Genomic DNA, 18,058 nt, shown 5'->3' with positions numbered 1-18,058 from the left:
TCACATTCAGTATAGCGTAATGCATTCTTTTATACACGTCTGGCCAAAGAAAAATACGTGTACGCAGCTGGTTATTAACTAGGAGCTGGGTAATTTCTGATCAGATCAATGGGCTGTATGTAATACCAACAAAAGTAACAGAAATTATCTATCACATTTTAAAAGACCCTTACTATGTCAAATGGGTGATGAAGTACTACGACGGATTCGTCAAGTAGTGTGGCTGTAAAATGACGTATCCCTAGCTCATTTTGATGCAAATGTTTGGCACCATCTGGACACCACGTACCCAGATCAGTGGACCTTTTACTTGGTCTTTGTTATTGCTAGATGTTACACCTCTTGACGGTGAAGACTGTGATGTATGCTTCTCCTATAACATCAAATTTTTCTCTTCGATTTCACCATGTTCAACACGTGGGATGATGTTGAAGACTTTTTGTTATTTATTACCCAGTCTGATGCTATTAGCTTTCTTAAGGAAATATAGGAAGCACTTCCATCACCATACCTATGCTTCCCCTGTTACATCAAATCTACTCTTCGATTTTTATTTCACCACTCTCATCAAGTGGGAGGATTTTAAAGACTTTTTGTCATTTATTACCTAGTCTGATGCTATTGGGTATCTTAAGACAAAATGGGAAGCACATCCATCACCATAGCTAATCATCCTCAAACTCTAATGACCTAAAGTCCCAAAATCATGGACTTCAGGACATTTACATCTACATCATTACTACGCAATTCACCTGATGGTGTATCATCGAAGATACTTCTGGTACCACCATCTGATCCCTCCTTTCACTCTTCTACACGCGACGCTGTAGGCCACTGTACCTCAAATTTATCGAAGTTTCTCGTCCTGGTTATTTCGCGAGATGTGTGAGGGAGGATCTATGCTGAAGAGCCAAAGAAACTGGTACACCCGCCTAATACCGTTAGGGCCATCGCGAGCACGCGGAAGTGCTGCATCACGACTTGGCATGGACTCGACTAATGCCTGAAGTAGCGCTGGAGGATATTGACAGCATGAACCTTTCATGGCTGTCCATGAATCCGTAAGAGTACGATGTGGTGGAGGTATCTTCTGAATAGCACGTAGCAAGACATTATAGATATGTTCAATAATATTCATGTCTGGGAAGTTTGGTGGCCGACGCAAGTATTTAAACTCAGAAGAATGTTCCTGGAGCCACTCTGTGGCAATTCTTGACTTGTGGGGTGTTGCATTGTAATGCTGGAATTGCCCAAGTCCTTCGGAAGGCACAACGGAGATGAATGGATGCAGGTGATCAGACAGGATGCTTACGTAAGTGTCACCTGTCAGAATCGTATCTAGAAGTATCAGGAGTCCCATATCACTCCAACTGCACACGCCCCACAACATTACAGAGCTTCTACCAACTTTAACAGTCCTCTGTTGACATGTAGAGCCCATGGATTCATGAGGTTGTCTCCATATCCGTACACGTCCATCAGCTCGATACAATTCGAAATGTGTCTCGTCCGACCAGGAAGCATGTTTCTAGTCATCAACAGTCCAGTGTCGGTGTTCACGGGCCCAGGCGAGACGTAAAGCTTTGCGTCGTGCAGTTCATCAAGGGTACATGAGTGGGCTTTGGCTCCGAAACCCATATTGATGATGTTTCGTGGAATGGTTCACACGTTGACACTTGTCGATGAACCAGAATTGAAATCTGCGGTAATTTGCGGAAGCGCTGCACTTCTGTGACGTTGATCGATTCTCTTCAGCCGTTGTTTGTCTCGTTCTCGTAGGCTCTTTTTCCAGTCGCACTGATGCCGCACATTTGATGTTTTACCAGATTCCTGATATTCACGGCACACTCGTGAAATGGTCGCACGGGGAAGTCCCCACTTCATCGCTACCTCCGAGATCCTCTGTCCCATCGCTCGTGCGCTGACTGTAACATCACGTTCAGACTCAATTAAATCTTGATAACCTGCCATTGTAGCAGCAGTAACCCATCTAACGACTGCGCCAGACACTTGTTGTCTTATATAGGTGTTGCCGACCGCAGTGCCGTATTCTGCCTGTTTACATATTTCTGTATTTGAATACGCATGCCTATACGTTTTTTTTGGCGCTTATTCCCGGAAAGTACTCTCTTGAAATTTCAGTGTTAAACCTATCCGTGACGTACAATACTTCTCTTGTTGGGTCTGCCACTGTAGTTTGTTGAGTATCTCCATAACGTTCTCGAGTTTACTAAACTATCCTGCAAAGAAACGTGCCGCTCTTCGTCGGATCTTCTCTATCTTTCCTGTTAATATAATATAGTAAGGGATGAGACTAATGATTAGTATTCAAGGACGCTTTTACAAGTGCATTATAAACCACGTCTTTCGTGGATGATTATCATTTTCTTAAGATTTTTTCCAAGGAAAAGGCACCTGCTATTCCTACAATTAATTTTACTCCATATCAGGTCGCTCCGGACTGTTATTCCCTACGCCACCCACTACAAATTTCTGCTGTGACGTGGGGACGCGTTGGTAATTGCAATTACGCGATTAATCGTAATTGCTGGATTCATAGTTGATGGATACACTAATATTTCTTTCATGTCATTTAATTTTACATAATCGATTAATCGTGCTATTAATTATTTTCAACCGATAAAAAGAAACCCTTGCAGGATGACTTTGTTGTCCGTCTGTCTCTCTGTTTGTCCCTCTGTTAACTGCTTTGAATGGCCCACGAGACGCCTCGTTATAGGACAACGATTTAATTTAATTTTCTCATTTTGAGAGTACTGAAGGAGATACCTGTTTTACTTGCTAAAAAATGATTCAGTAGTTGCGATCGCATAAAATATTTCTTTATTTAAGACAACCGGTTTCAACAAACTTTGCTGTCATCCTTAGGTCATAAAAATCTTTTTGTTGTGAAAAGTGTTCATTTTGCGTTGAACCTCACGGTAAGTTGTCAAATGGATAAAAATCAGCACATTATAAAAAGTTTGTCATACGTAATTGCTGATTTTCACCCACTTGAAAAATTGGCACGAGGTTCAACGTAAGAAGTTTCTTCTGCCTTGTGCAAGTAGCGTTCCTGACCATTCTTCTCCTGCTGGCACAGGAGTTCGGACGTTATGTGCTTCCCCAGTTTATGCTTGAGTTAGCTAGTGATCAGAATTGTATTGAACTAGCTTGAATGGACTGTTTCTTTTTTTTTCCTATATGGTAAATTGATTTTTATTTGTGAATTATATCAGTGTAAATGAGGACGACATAGTTGAATGCGTTCTGTTATTTGAAGGTCAATGAACTAAATAAATGATCATCCTCTTTCATTGTTGAGGGTCCTTGTCTGATTGGTTATTCAATTTGTGTGGCATGTCAGGAACAATCTGGGCCACGGTTTATCATCCTCTATTTGTAATCTGTCTCTCTCTTAAAGTCCGATCCCCAAATAACAGGTACATGGCTAATATTTCTAAATAAATATGTTCGCATTTAAAATGAGCACATGTGTTCACAGTGATCATGTCTATTACGTGAAGATAGTCTGAAAGCCTAAACTCTTACTAGGAGAGACCATGACGTTGGGATCACAGAATCTACTTTAAACATTGTACACCTTTAGTAGGCCATTAAAACAACACAATTTGCAAGTAGTAATGTGCACTAATCTTGCAATTCCGAGAAAATCGCAAAACAAGTTTTATGGCGCCTTTATTATGTAATAAATGTATCTGTGTGTGGATAGTAAATGCTAGATTTCGTGGTGATCGAATGGTTAGCGTTCGAGTTTCGTAAGACATCTCTGTGTGATGCGACGTTTTGGCTCCTGCTCGAACTTGATTTTTAATTCATATTTTTTTCATCACTGGTCGTATCATGTAATTTATATGGCATTTGATAGTAAATATAGTTCAAAAAACCACGTTTATATACATAAAATTTTAGTGAATTGCATGCTATTTGACTACTTACTATTTTTAATTAAGTGTAATTATTAGGACAAACATATTTGTAAATCTCGGCAAGTAAATGAAGAAACGCATAGAGTTTTCCCGAAAATGTATGCCTGTAGTCATTTACTAAATCGCTTATATATGCATTCTGGTATGGCACGGGAAACTACTTTGCACTTCGATGCATCCAGCTACAGCCACAGGGGCAGGCCTCATTTAGCAGATGACGTGCGTAGCGGTGAGACGTTACATGCAGCAAGAACGAATAGTGTAAGTGCAAATTTTTTGAGTATCACAGAATTTACACTTGTAGCACAAAATTGAAGGTTTGATAGGGAGTCGAACCGTCGCCTTTTAAACGACTGTCTTATTAAGCTCTAACGCTAACCACTTTTTCTTTTTTTAATCTTAACGTATTTTCGCTTCCCGTAAAAATGTCCTTACAAAAAAAAAAAAAAAAAAAAAGAAGCAACAAGAGAAAAGGCCCCTCCCGGGCCATATGTCATGTCATATGGTTCAAAAATGGTTCAAATGGCTCTGAGCACTATGGGACTTAACTTCTAAGGTCATCAGTCCCCTAGAACTTAGAACTACTTAAACCTAAGTAACCTAAGGACATAACACACATCCATGCCCGAGGCAGGATTCGAACCTGCGACCGTAGCGGTCGCGCGGTGCCAGACTGAAGCGCCTACAACCGCTCGGCCACTCCGGCCGGCTCATATGGTTCGCTTCTGGAACACATTTCTGAATGCGGAGACGTAAGGTATGGAGACTTCCAGATTTTCCGGACTCTCGGCCGTCTTCTCGATGCTTGTTTGGGACCAGTGAATATATATTAAGTGACTCCTCAACGTATTCGTCCGACTGTGGCGCATAGACAACGCGTGTTCGTATATATATACACCCACTTCCACATATGTATACAAACTCCTCATGCCCACTGTCAAGCCGGCCGCAATAGCCGAGCGGTTCTAGGCACTACAGTCTGGAACCGCGCGACCGCTACGGTCGCAGGTTCGAATCCTGTCTCGGGCATGGATGTGTGTGATGTCCTTAGGTTGGTTAGGTTTAAGTAGTTCTAAGTTCTAGGAGAATGATGACCTCAGAAGTGAAGTCCCATAGTGCTCAGAGCCATTTGAACCCACCGTCAAGGGATCACAAGGAACTGCTAAAACACCTTCACAAGAAAATTAGCATAATTTTTGTGGTAGGTTGGAGTTCGCTTCAGCGTCCGACTTGACCATCATGAACACTAACGCGCGACAGACACATCAGTTACATAACAGAGCGTAAAACATCTCTTGCGATTTTCTAGGAATTGCCAGAGTAGTGCACCTCATTAGTTGCACACTATGTTGTTTTAATGGCCTAAAACATGGCGTAAAAACAGTTAACAGAGCCCACACTGATTCTTTGCAAGGATGTCGTGCGTGACGACTGCTGCTGGATTCGTCTGTCGACTCTAGAAAGCATCTCTGGGAGGGTCGAGGGAGGCGGCAGGCGACAAAGGAGCCGCAAACCACATCACAGGTGCTTATCGTGTTGTGTTGCGTCGTGCTGCGCTACCGGGGCGCCGCGGTGCGGTCTGGCTGCCGGAGGTGACTCAGCGGCAGACGCAGCCACATCTCGCCCCCCTGTAATACGTCGCTGGCCACTGTAGAGATAAACACGGCTGCGGTTCGGACGTGACGCGTCGCAAGGAGACTGCAAAGTACTGCCGCCCTCCGTTACCGAAAACGCTAAACGGGGAAGTAGACGCAACTATCACTTATTGGTCGGTTTGTTTTTAAGGTTAAAATATCATCAACACTAAATATGACCTTACCTCCATCGCACTGTGGCACATTGGCATTCGATTTTACAGTGAGGTGACAAAAGTTATGGGATATCTCATTCTGACCGGCGTAGTGCACCAGCTCGACGTGGTATGGACTCAACAAGTCGTTGGAAGTCTCTTGCAGAAATATTGAGCCATGCTGCCTCTATAGCCGTCCATAATTGCGAAAGTGTTGCCGGTGCAGGATTTTGTGTACGAGCTGACCTCTAGATTATGTCCCATTGATGTTCGATGCGAGTCATGTCGGGCGATCTGAATGGCCAAATCATTCGCCTGAATTGTCCAGAATGTTCTTCAAACCAGTCGCCAACAACTGTGGTCCGCTGACACGGCGCATTCTCATCGATAAAAATTCTATGTTTATTTAAGAACACGAAGTTCATGAATGGATCCAAATGATCTCCAAGTAACCGAATATAACCATTTGCGGTCAACGATCGGTTCAGCTGGAACAGAAGACCCAGTCTGATACCATTATGGAGCCACTACCAGCTTGCACAGTGCCATGTTGACAACTTGGTTCCAAGGCTTTGCGGTGTCTGTGCCACAGTCGAATGCTACCATGAGCTCTTACCTAGTGAAACCGGATCTCATCTGACCGTACCACTCTCTTCTATAGTCCACGTTCCAGGAGAGGCGCTGCAGACGATTCCATGCTCTCAGCAAAGGCACTCGCGTCGGTCGTCTGCTGCCATAGCCCATTAACGTCTAATTGTAACGTACTGTCCTGACGGATACATTCATCGTACGCCCCACATTGATTTCTGCGGTTATTTCGAACAGTGTTCCTTGTCTGTTAGCACTGACCTCCCAACGCAAAAGCCGCTGCTTTCGGTCGTTAAGCGAAGGCCGCCAGCCTCTGCGTTGTGCGTGATGATACATTTCGCATTCTCGGTACACTCTTGACACTGTGGATCTCGGAATACTGAATTCCATGACGATTTCCAAAATGCAATGTCCCATGTATCTAGCTCCAACTGACCCCTTGTTCAAAGTCTGTCAATTCCCTTCATGCATAATCACGTCAGAAACCTTTTTCACAGAAATCACGTGAGTACAAATGACAGCTCCCCCAACGCACTGCCCTTTTATACCTTGTGCACGCGATCTGTATATGTCCACACCACTATCCCATGGCACCTCAGTGTACAGTGTTCTGCAAAATGTAAGGACGAGGTAGATAAAGTAACGTAACATATTAACTTCTCGGTAGAAACGTATGAAAGTGCGGATGCACGTTGTTAGACGTCTCCCAGTGGTGCACAGGAAGCTGAACGTCAATACGGTTTAGAGTCAATGTGACCATAGCGCCAAATGTAGCTGGTCCCATAGCACGAGGCAATTAAAAGACGGGACAAAACAATGTACTTCAATCACCGAGCAGTTACAGTGCACTGTGGAGGTGTTCCTCAGCACAACATGGCACAGTGACATCGGGATGACGTCATACAGGGGAGAATCGTCAGAAAACGGAAAAAGGACAAAGTGTAGACCAGGAGTCCGGCATTGCTCACAGCCTTGTTTTACGTGCCTGGGGAGCGTTTCAGACCACAGGCACTGCTGCACAAAGGAGAGGAAGTGATCAATCATGATCAGCTACAGGAGCAGATGAACGCTACATTGTGCAACAGGCGAGAAGGACCCAGCGAATTCAATTGCAACCATATTTAACGGGACCGCAATGCACGCAATCTGACGTGCAGTGGCACGGCGACTGCATTGGTGTGGTCTCAGCCCGTCGACATGTGTGGTGTGTCCCGTTAACGTCCACACATCGGCGGGAGCGTGTACATTGATGCGAAGTGCGTATGCACTGGACCAACGAAGTGTGGGGTCGCGTGTTCTTTTCAGATAAGAGCAGATTCAGTCTGAGGAGTGATTCTGGACGTTCTCTCATATGGCGAGAGGTGAAAACACTTACTGGATCCAGGAATACTGTCCAATGTGATAGTTTTGGTGGTCCACCTGTTATGCTCTGAATAGTCATAATATGGCATGGGTATTCTGTTCTCCAAACCTTTGAACACAGCAGACCCATCGGACACCATTATTACGAAACTGTACTCCTAACCCATGTGCGTCTTCTCTATTGTGTTCTGCCCACTCGTCTAATACAGGGTGTCTAGGAAGCTGTTTTCTCGAATCGCTAGACAACAATTCCAGCAAATCGTATTAATGGGTGTAAACGTAGGCTTCCAGAGCCGTTGTCACTGTCAATAAAATTCTTCTGGATTCGAGAGGCCAGCGTACTGGGGAAACAGCCGTTTAGTTTGAGAAGGAAGATTAGTGAGCCAAGCGACCCGACAATATGAATAGAGAAGACGGGTAGCGACTTCCGGCGTCTTGGCTGCCAGCTGTGACAGATTTGCGGAAGGACAGCTCTCGCAGAGCAACAGGCTGGTGGTAGTTCACAGCGGTGGAGGGTACACAGAGCGATGACGCGGCCTAGACGATACTAGGCCAATCAAGTGGCTCTGAGCACTGTGGAACTTAACTTCGGAGATCATCAGTCCCCTAGAACTTAGAACTACTTAAACCTAACTAACCTAATGACATCACACACATCCATGCCCGAGGCAGGATTCGAACCTGCGACCGTAGCGGTCGCGCGGTTCCTGACTGTAGCGCCTAGAACCGCTCGGCCACGCCGGCCGGCTGTCCACCAATGGCAAGCAGTAAAGGAAACTCCAGTGGAAAACGCGCATTTCCGCCAATGACAGCACGTAATGCAAAGAGCAATAAAATGAACTCCTAATACCCTTCCTCCTCTTCCTCACATCCAATGACAGCTCTCCTCCATAGTATATAAGTATCCAAACTAATGCTCATTCAGAAATTAGCAGCACACCCTGAGGAAGGCGCCTTGCAACAGTCGCCGAAACGTCGCTGTTTTACAGATGACAATGCGGCCTCAAACTCAAAAGACTTTATTGACCGTATTAATGGGGTTTATTGCAGTAAGTTAAATTGACAGTACTTCAAACAATGTTCAAATGTGTGTGAAATCTAATGGGCCTTAACTGCTAAGGTCATCAGTCCCTAAGCTTACACAGTACTTAACCTAAATTATCCTAAGGACAAACATACACACCCATGCCCGAGGGAGGACTCGAACCTCCGCCGGGACCAGCCACACAGTCCATGACTGCAGCGCTTAGACCGCTCGGCTAATCCCGCGCGGCTGACAATACTTAACTTTGCGTATTCACAAAGGTGTATTGCAAGCAAATGGCGACAGCCAAATAATCAAGAAGCATTTTCAATTCAAGCAAAACAAAACAGTTCATAAGTCACTGCTGTAGCGTTTGTATGACGGCTCTTCTTAGACTCAGGGTCCGCCCCCGGTAGCTGAGTGGTCAGCGCGACAGACTGTCAATCCTAAGGGCCCGGGTTCGATTCCCGGCTGGGTCGGAGATTTTCTCCGCTCAGGGACTGGTTGTTGTGTTGTCCTAATCATCATCATTTCATCCCTATCGAAGCGCGTACTCTCTTCGGCGGTACATATACTAAAATTGGAACGATACAGAGAAGATTAGCATGGCCCCCTGCGCAAGGATGACACGCAAAATCGTGAAGCGTTCCACATTTTAGCCGGCACGGGTAATAAAAAACTGAGTGGAAGAATCAACCACCGAACTTGAACAGGATGTCTTGCGACGTCCGCAACGACCAAACGGAACGATCGATAACGAACAACCAAAAAAAAAAAAAAAAAAAGCGCAAGTTCCCGAAGTGGCGTCAAATCGAAAGACTTGCACATGGCGAGCGGTCTACCCGACGGGAGCCCCTCGTCACACGACATTATTATTATTACACTCGGGCCGCGTCTAGGCGGCGCGGCGCTTATATTCCCTTCGTGTAGGGGCTGCTCCTGTCGAGGGCCGCCACTGTCTCGGTGTGGTCCTAGAAAGCTATTGGCTGACGTCCTCTCACAGGCCTCTGCGCTCTTCCGTTCTCGATCGTCGTGCCGGCGCTTGTCGTTATGCAAGAACATTTTCAGGGATGCATTCCACCTTGACTTCATTTGTACGGATGACAATGTGCAACTGCCTCAAACACCGTAGGTGGAGGGGCTGTTGGAACGAGAGAATATTCGGCAGGTGGACTGGCCTTCCTGTTGTCGTGTCCTGACATAGGTGGGAGAGGAAAAAAGGGGTTGCTGGTCAGTCTGCGCTCCTGAGAGGTACAGAGCAGAAGGCAGTAGGACAATTAACAGTGAAGGCATTTGATTGTTTTCTTCTATCTGAGCCAACACTGGTACAGGCATTACTAGAAATGCAGGTGGTGAGACTCGGTAGGGACCTCGTTGTGGAGACTCGTGAACAAACAGGATTTTGAAACAGTTGTTTATTCCAGACAAGACTAACTCACGGGGGGCTAGTTCTAGGGTTATAAAAAGCATGACTAAACTGTTACAACAGAAGCCAGTGCAGATGTCCCAGGAGTGGATGCTAACCACCGTAGCAAACACTAGCAGCATCTTAGGGCAACAACCTAGTTGCAAAACAAAACATAATGAATGTGACACTGTTCACTGAGGCATTCCAACTGAGAGAGAGAGCAGACTTACGCGGAGATGGACCGAGGCTGTAGTCGACGGACGCGGATTCGGCTCCCAGATCGTCTGACCGAGAACTCTGCTAAAATGCGGAATCTAGGGGTTTTAAAGAGTCGCGTGGGGGCACTGTTTTTCCCACTTAAAGCCACCCATCCAATACCGTAGGTCTCTTGCAGATGCCTGCCAATCATTGTTTAGTTAGGTCCCATCTACTGCTCCTAAGGCGGGGATGTTAATGCAGTTGCAATAACTAAGTCCGTATTTGGTATCAACATTGTTCAGCTGATAGCTAAACGTAACTGCTCTGCCAAATAAGGCTTGCAACATTATTTTTATGCTTCATTTAGCCCGGCCCCTCGGGCTCCCCGGAGTAGGGACTGCTAGGTCAACAGTTTTTGGCGTTTTCGCTCTCTTTCTGACGCTTGTGAGCCTACTGACGTTGCTGTTCTCAGGGCTGGTATCAAGGTGGCTTTATACGCTAGTACGTGCCTGTTGGTTACAAAGTTCTACGGTGGCAACCTACTACAGCGTATAGACGACATATGAAGTTACATGTTAATTCCTTGAAGAGTAACTAACGCTCTGGGACCGCATCTGGGGGCGTCTGCATTTTTGCAAGGCTCTCCCCTTACTGTTTATTTCATGTAACAATATCTATTCTAGTTTCCTCTGCCCTCAGCATCGTCTCTGCTTCCGCGCCTTGGAACGCCTGTCCTCCTTTCTCACGGCATCAAGATAACACTACAGTAGCAAGGAATAATCAATATATTACACAGTTTCCCTGACTTAAATCCCACAGAGCACGTGTGGGATGCGTTGGGGAGGCGTAGTGCAGTACGCCAACATGCACCAACGACCATCCATCGGCTGTCAATCACCCTGGTTGAGGAATTGAATGCCTTATACAAGAACTCTGTACCCACCTTGTGGCCAGCGTGCGGGCACGTTACAGAGTAGAATAGCCGTCCGCGGTAATCTCACACCCCATTAACAGCCTTGTCCCGCCTTTTCTAACATCCAGGGACATCATAAGTGATGCGGTCAATGTTATTGTTATCTTTCAATAAAAGTACAATTTCCGTTGATCTCATTTCCGACTACTATTAGCTTCTGTACTATACTGTAGCTGTTATTTCTATGTATGGTCTAAGTTACTTCGAGGTATGATACTTGCAAGTACACATAATGTGAAAGTTACTTCGGTCCTTAAGTTAACACACAAATGCATATTTCACGAAAACGTTCAAATTTCTGTTTCGGGAGGAAATAGCGGCGTCTACGAGCGATAGGAGATGGTGCGAACTTAAATACACGTGAAGATACGCCGCTGTAATTCGACAGTGTGTAAAAGGCTACCAACACATCGCGCTCCTCTAGTGACGATAGCACGTAAGTAACACGTACCATATTCTGACAAAGGATCAGGCCACTTTTGTTTGTAGGTATCAACCAACATGACTGTGTCATAAATTTTTTTAAAAGTTGCTTTCAGAATTGAGACGTCAAACGAACAGTTACTACGAGGGAGAAACCTGACTCATTTCTACGCCACTGCAGAGCTCCTTGTCTAATATCATGTGGTAAGAAAACAAGCGTGCACGGTTTTCAGAGTCTTTGGAACAAACGTTCAGCGGTCATAAATCACATAATGGGGAACAAATTTGGTTATAAACGCTTCGCTGGCGACTGGTTATACCTCTAGCAGCGACAGAGTTTAGCACTCTGAGGCGTTCGTACCCAGTGTGTGTCGCGTATATCTAGTCGTCTGTTCCACATAAAAGGCTGGATGCCCGGCAGACTGGAAGTCCCCGATTCGCTTCTAAAAACTTTTCTCCTCTTAGGGACATCGTTCTGGTTTTCTTGTTGAAAATCATTCTATCAGTTTACCTGCCATCTGCAGAAAAGGCGCGTAGGCACTTTGCGAGAACGGCTCATGCAGTTAACTAGTACGAGGCATGGCGTAGCTCCTGTAGAAGCGAATAGGAGCGCGAAGTATTTATACAGTGTCCAGTCAAACTGTTGTGACCACCCAGAATAACCACCTTCTGCATCGCGCACCGCTGTAAGACGCGCAGGAAGAGGCATTGGGGTTCTAAAGGTACTGCGTCAGTAAGTCCTTCCCCCTGTGTGTTTATCAGTGATTAATATGATTATGAAGTGTTGTTGTTGTTGTTGTGGTCTTCAGTCCTGAGACTGGTTTGATGCAGCTCTCCATGCTACTCTATCCTGTGCACGTTTCTTCATCTCCCAGTACCTACTGCAACCTACATCCTTCTGAATCTGCTTGGTGTATTCATCTCTTGGTCTCCCTCTACGATTTTTACCCTCCACACTGCCCTCTAATACTAAATTGGTGATGCCTCAGAACATGTCCTACCAACAGATCCCTTCTTCTAGTCAAGTTGTGCCACAAACTTCTCTTCTCCCCAATCCTATTCAGTACCTCCTCATTAGTTATGTGATCTACCCATCTAATCTTCAGCATTCTTCTGTAGCACCACATTTCGAAAGCATCTATTCTCTTCTTGTCTAAACTATTTATCGTCCATGTTTCACTTACATACATGGCTACACTCCATACAAATACTTTCAGAATCGACTTCCTGACACTTAAATCTATACTCGATGTTAACAAATTTCTCTTCTTCAGAAACGCTTTCCTTGCCATTGCCAGTCTACATTTTATATCCTCTCTACTTCGACCATCATCAGTTATTTTGCTCCCCAAATAGCAAAACTCCTTTACTACTTTAAGTGTCTCATTTCCTAATCTAATACCCTCAACATCACCCGACTTAATTCGACTACATTCCATTATCCTCGTATTGCTTTTGTTGATGTTCATCTTATATCCTCCCTTCAAGAGACTATCCATTCCGTTCAACTGCTCCAACAAGTCCTTTGCTGTCTCTGACAGGATTACAATGTAGTCGGCGAACCTCAAAGATTTTATTTCTTCTCCATGGACTTTAATACCTACTCCGAATTTTTCTTTTGTTTCGTTTATTGCTTGCTCAATATACAGATTGAATAACATCGGGGAGAGGCTACAACCCTGTCTCACTCCTTTCCCAACCACTGCTTCCCTTTCATGCCCCTCAACTCTTATAACTTCCATTTGGTTTCTATACAAATTGTAAATAGCCTTTCGCTCCCTATATTTTACCCCTGCCACCTTTTGAATTTGAAAGAGAGTATTCCAATTAACATTGTCAAAAGCTTTCTCTAAGTCTACAAATGCTAGAATCGTAGGTTTGCCTTTCCTTAATCTAGCTTCTAAGATAAGCCGTAGGGTCAGTATTGCCTCACGTGTTCCAATATTTCTACGGAATCCAAACTGATCTTCCCCGAGGTCGGCTTCTACTAGTTTTTCCATTCGTCTGTAAAGAATTCGCGTTAGTATTTTGCAGCCGTGACTTATTAAACTGATAGCTCGGTAATTTTCACATCTGTGAGCACCTGCTTTCTTTGGGATTGGGATTATTGTATTATTCTTGAAGTCTGAGGGTTTTTCGCCTGTCTCATACATCTTCCTCACCAGATGGTAGAGTTTTGTCAGGACTGGCTCCCCCAAGGCCGTCAGTAGTTCTATTGGAATGTTGTCTACTCCCGGGGCCTTGTTTCGACTCAGGTCTTTCAGTGCTCTGTCAAAGTCTTCACGCAGTATCATATCTCCCATTTCATCTTCATCTACATCCTCTTCCATTTCCATAATATTGTCCTCAAGTACATCGCCCTTGTATAGAACCTCTATATACTCCTTCCACCTTCCTGCTTTCCCTTCTTTGCTTAGAACTGGATTTCCATCTGAGCTCTTGATATTCATACAAGTGGTTCTCTTTTCTCCAAAGTTCTCTTTTATTTTCCTGTAGGCAGTATCTATCTTACCCCTAGTGAGATAAGCCTCTACATCCTTACATTTATCCTCTAGCCACCCCTGCTTAGCCATTTTGCACTTCCTGTCGATCTCATTTTTGAGACATCGAAAATGAGCTGTAAATTGACAATAAAGCGTTTCCGGGTCTATGTCGCTATGAAATGACATATTTTCTTCATCTATTTGTGAGGAATGTTTCCTGAAAGTTAGCCGAACTTTTTTGTTGCGCACAGTATATCTTTCGAAATGACCACGACGAAAAGAAGTCTGGAAATTAGAGCTCATACCGAAGGTTATCGACCGTCATTCTTTCCACGCAAAATTCGCAAATGGAACACGGAAGTAGAAAAATGCTACTGGTACGAGAGGTACCCTCCGCAACACACCATAAAATGTTTTGCGGAGTGTAGATGCATGACACGTAAAATGTAAATGTCGTGTAACTAGGGCCTCCAGTCGGGTAAAACGATCGCCGGGTGCAAGTCTTCCGAGTTGACGCCAATTCGGCGACTTGTGCTTTCCCTAAGCGGAGAAAATCTCCGACTCAGCCGGCAATCGAACGTGGTCCTTAGGACGGACATTCTGTCGCGCTGACCGCTCAGCTACCGGGGGCGGACACTTAAGGAGTTTTTTTTTTTTTTTTGCTCATCAGTCTACTGACTGGTTTGATGCGGCCCGCCACGAATTCATGTCCTGTGCTAACCTTTTCATCTCAGAGTAGCACTTGCAACCTACGTCCTCAATTATTTGCTTGACGTATTCCAATCTCTGTCTTCCTCTACAGTTTTTGCCCTCTACAGCTCCCTCTAGTACCATGGAAGTCATTCCCTCATGTCTTAGCAGATGTCCTATCATCCTGTCTCTTCTCCTTATCAGTGTTTTCCACATATTCCTCTCCTCTCCGATTCTGCGTAGAACCTCCTCATTCCTTACCTTATCAGTCCACATTCGTCTATAGCACCACATCTCAAATGCTTCGATTCTCTTCTGTTCCGGTTTTCCCACAGTCCATGTTTCACTACCATACAATGCTGTACTCCAGACGTACATCCTCAGAAATTTCTTCCTCAAATTAAGGCCGGTATTTGATATTAGTAGACTTCTCTTGGGCAGAAATGCCTTTTTTGCCATAGAGAGTCTGCTTTTGATGTCCTCCTGGCTCCGTCCGTCATTGGTTATTTTACTGCCTTGGTAGCAGAATTCCTTAACTTCGTTGAGTTCGTGACCATCAATCCTGATGTTAAGTTTCTCGCTGTTCTCATTTCTACTACTTCTCATTACCTTCGTCTTTCTCCGATTTACTCTCAAACCATACTGTGTACTCATTAGACTTCATTCCGTTCAGCAGATCATTTAATTCTTCTTCACTTTCACTCAGGATAGCAATGTCATCAGCGAATCGTATCATTGAGTTCCTTTCACCTTGTATTTTAATTACACTCCTGATCCTTTATTTTATTTCCATCATTGCTTCCTCGATGTACAGATTGAAGAGTAGGGGCGAAAGGCTACAGCCTTGTCTTACACACTTCTTAATACGAGCACTTGATCGTCCACTCTTATTATTCCCTCTTGGTTGTTGTACCTATTGTATATGACCCGTCTCTCCCTATAGCTTACCCCTACTTTTTTCAGAATCTCGAACAGCTTGCATCATTTTATATTGTCGAACGCTTTTTCCAGGTCGACAAATCCTATGAAAGTGTCCTGATTTTTCTTTATCCTTGTTTCCATTATTAGCCGTAACGTCAGAATTGCATCTCTCGTACTTTTACTTTTCCTAAAGCCAAACTGATCGTCACCTAGCGCATTCTCAATTTTCTTTTCCATTCTTCTGTATATTATTCTTGTAAGCAGCTTCGATGCATGAGCTGTTAAGCTGATTGTGCGATAATTCTCGCACTTTCAGCTCTTGCCGTCTTCGGAATTGTGTGGATGATGCTTTTCCGAAAGTCAGATGGTATGTCGCCAGACTCATTTATTCTACACACCAACGTGAATAGTCGTTTTGTTGCCACTTCCCCCAATGATTTTAGAAATTCTGATGGAATGTTATCTATCCCTTCTGCCTTATTTGACCGTAAGTCCTCCAAAGCTCTTTTGAATTCCGATTCTAATACTGGATCCCCTATCTCTTCTAAATCGACTCCTGTTTCTTCTTCTATCACATCAGACAAATCTTCACCCTCATAGAGGCTTTCAATGTATTCTTTCCACCTATCTGCTCTCTCCTCTGCATTTAACAGTGGAATTCCCGTTGCACTCTTAATGTTACCACTGTTGCTTTTAATGTCACCAAAGGTTGTTTTGACTTTCGTGTATGCTGAGTCTGTCCTTCCGACAATCATATCTTTTTCGATGTCTACACATTTTTCCTGCAGCCATATCGCCTTAGCTTCCCTGCACTTCCTATTTATTCCATTCCTCAGCGACTTGTATTTCTGTATTCTTGATTTTCCCGGAACATGTTTGTACTTCGTCCTTTCATCAATCAATTGAAGTATTTCTTCTGTTACCCATGGTTTCTTCGCAGCTACCTTCTTTGTACCTATGTTTTCCTTCCCAACTTCTGTGATGGCCCTTTTTAGAGATGTCCATTCCTCTTAAACTGTACTGCCTACTGCGCTATTCCTTATTGCTGTATCTATAGCGTTAGAGAACTTCAAACGTATCTCGTCATTCCTTAGTACTTCCGTATCCCACTTCTTTGCGTATTGATTCTTCCTGACTAATGTCTTGAACTTCAGCCAACTCTTCATCACTACTATATTGTAATCTGAGTCTATATCTGCCCCTGGGTACGCCTTACAATCCAGTATCGGATTTCGGAATCTCTGTCTGACCATGATGTAATCTAATTGAAATCTTCCCGTATCTCCCGGCCTTTTCCAAGTATACCTCCTCCTCTTGTGATTCTTGAACAGGGTATTCGCTATTACTAGCTGAAACCTGTTACAGAACTCAATTAGTCTTTCTCCTCTTTCATTCCTTGTCCCAAGCCCATATTCTCCTGTAACCTTTTCTTCTACTCCATCCCATACAACTGCATTCCAGTCGCCCATGACTATTAGATTTTCGTCCCCCTTTACATACTGCATTACCCTTTCAATATCCTCATACACTTTCTCTATCTGTTCATCTTCAGCTTGCGACGTCGGCATGTATACCTGAACTATCGTTGTTGGTGTTGGTCTGCTGTCGATTCTGATTAGAACAACCCGGTCACTGAACTGTTCACAGTAACACACCCTCTGCCTTACCTTCCTATTCATAACGAATCCTACACCTGTTGTACCATTTTCTGCTGCTGTTGGTATTACCCGATACTCATCTGACCAGAAATCCTTGTCTTCCTTCCACTTCACTTCACTGACACCTACTATATCTAGATTGAGCCTTTGCATTTCCCTTTCCAGACTTTCTAGTTTCCCTACCACGTTCAAGTTTCTGACATACCACGCCCCGACTCGTAGAACGTTATCCTTTCGTTGATGATTCAATCTTTTTCTCATGGTAACCTCCCCCTTGGCAGTCCCCTCCCGGAGATCCGAATGGGGGACTATTCCGGAAACTTTTGCCAATGGAGAGATCATCATGACACTTCTTCAAATACAGGCCACATGTCCTGTGGATACACGTTACGTGTCTTTAATGCAGTGGTTTCCATTGCCTTCTGCATCCTCATGTAGTTGATAATTGCTGATTCTTCCGCCTTTAGGGGCAATTTCCCACCCCTAGGACAAGAGAGTGCCCTGAACCTCTATCCGCTCCTCCACCATCTTTGACAAGACCGTTGGCAGAATGAGGCTGACTTCTTATGCCGGAAGTCTTCGGCCGCCAAT

The 18,058-nt window shown here is 44.4% G+C and overlaps 1 protein-coding gene and 1 non-coding gene across 3 annotated transcripts in view; both read left to right on the top strand.

Annotated features, from left to right (window-relative positions):
• The window catches only part of LOC124802826, a 361,534-nt gene that overhangs the window by 215,743 nt on the left and 127,733 nt on the right, over window positions 1-18,058 (top strand). The gene's annotated exons all lie outside the window — the stretch shown is intronic.
• LOC124803828 lies at window positions 9,264-9,371 on the top strand. Its single transcript, XR_007017302.1, has one exon. It is a non-coding gene; the product is annotated as a U6 spliceosomal RNA (small nuclear RNA).

Source organism: Schistocerca piceifrons, chromosome 6 (assembly GCF_021461385.2).
Source record: "Schistocerca piceifrons isolate TAMUIC-IGC-003096 chromosome 6, iqSchPice1.1, whole genome shotgun sequence".
NCBI lineage: Eukaryota > Metazoa > Arthropoda > Insecta > Orthoptera > Acrididae > Schistocerca > Schistocerca piceifrons.
Note: the sequence above shows the minus strand (reverse complement) of the source record. Positions and strands in the feature narration are given on the sequence as shown.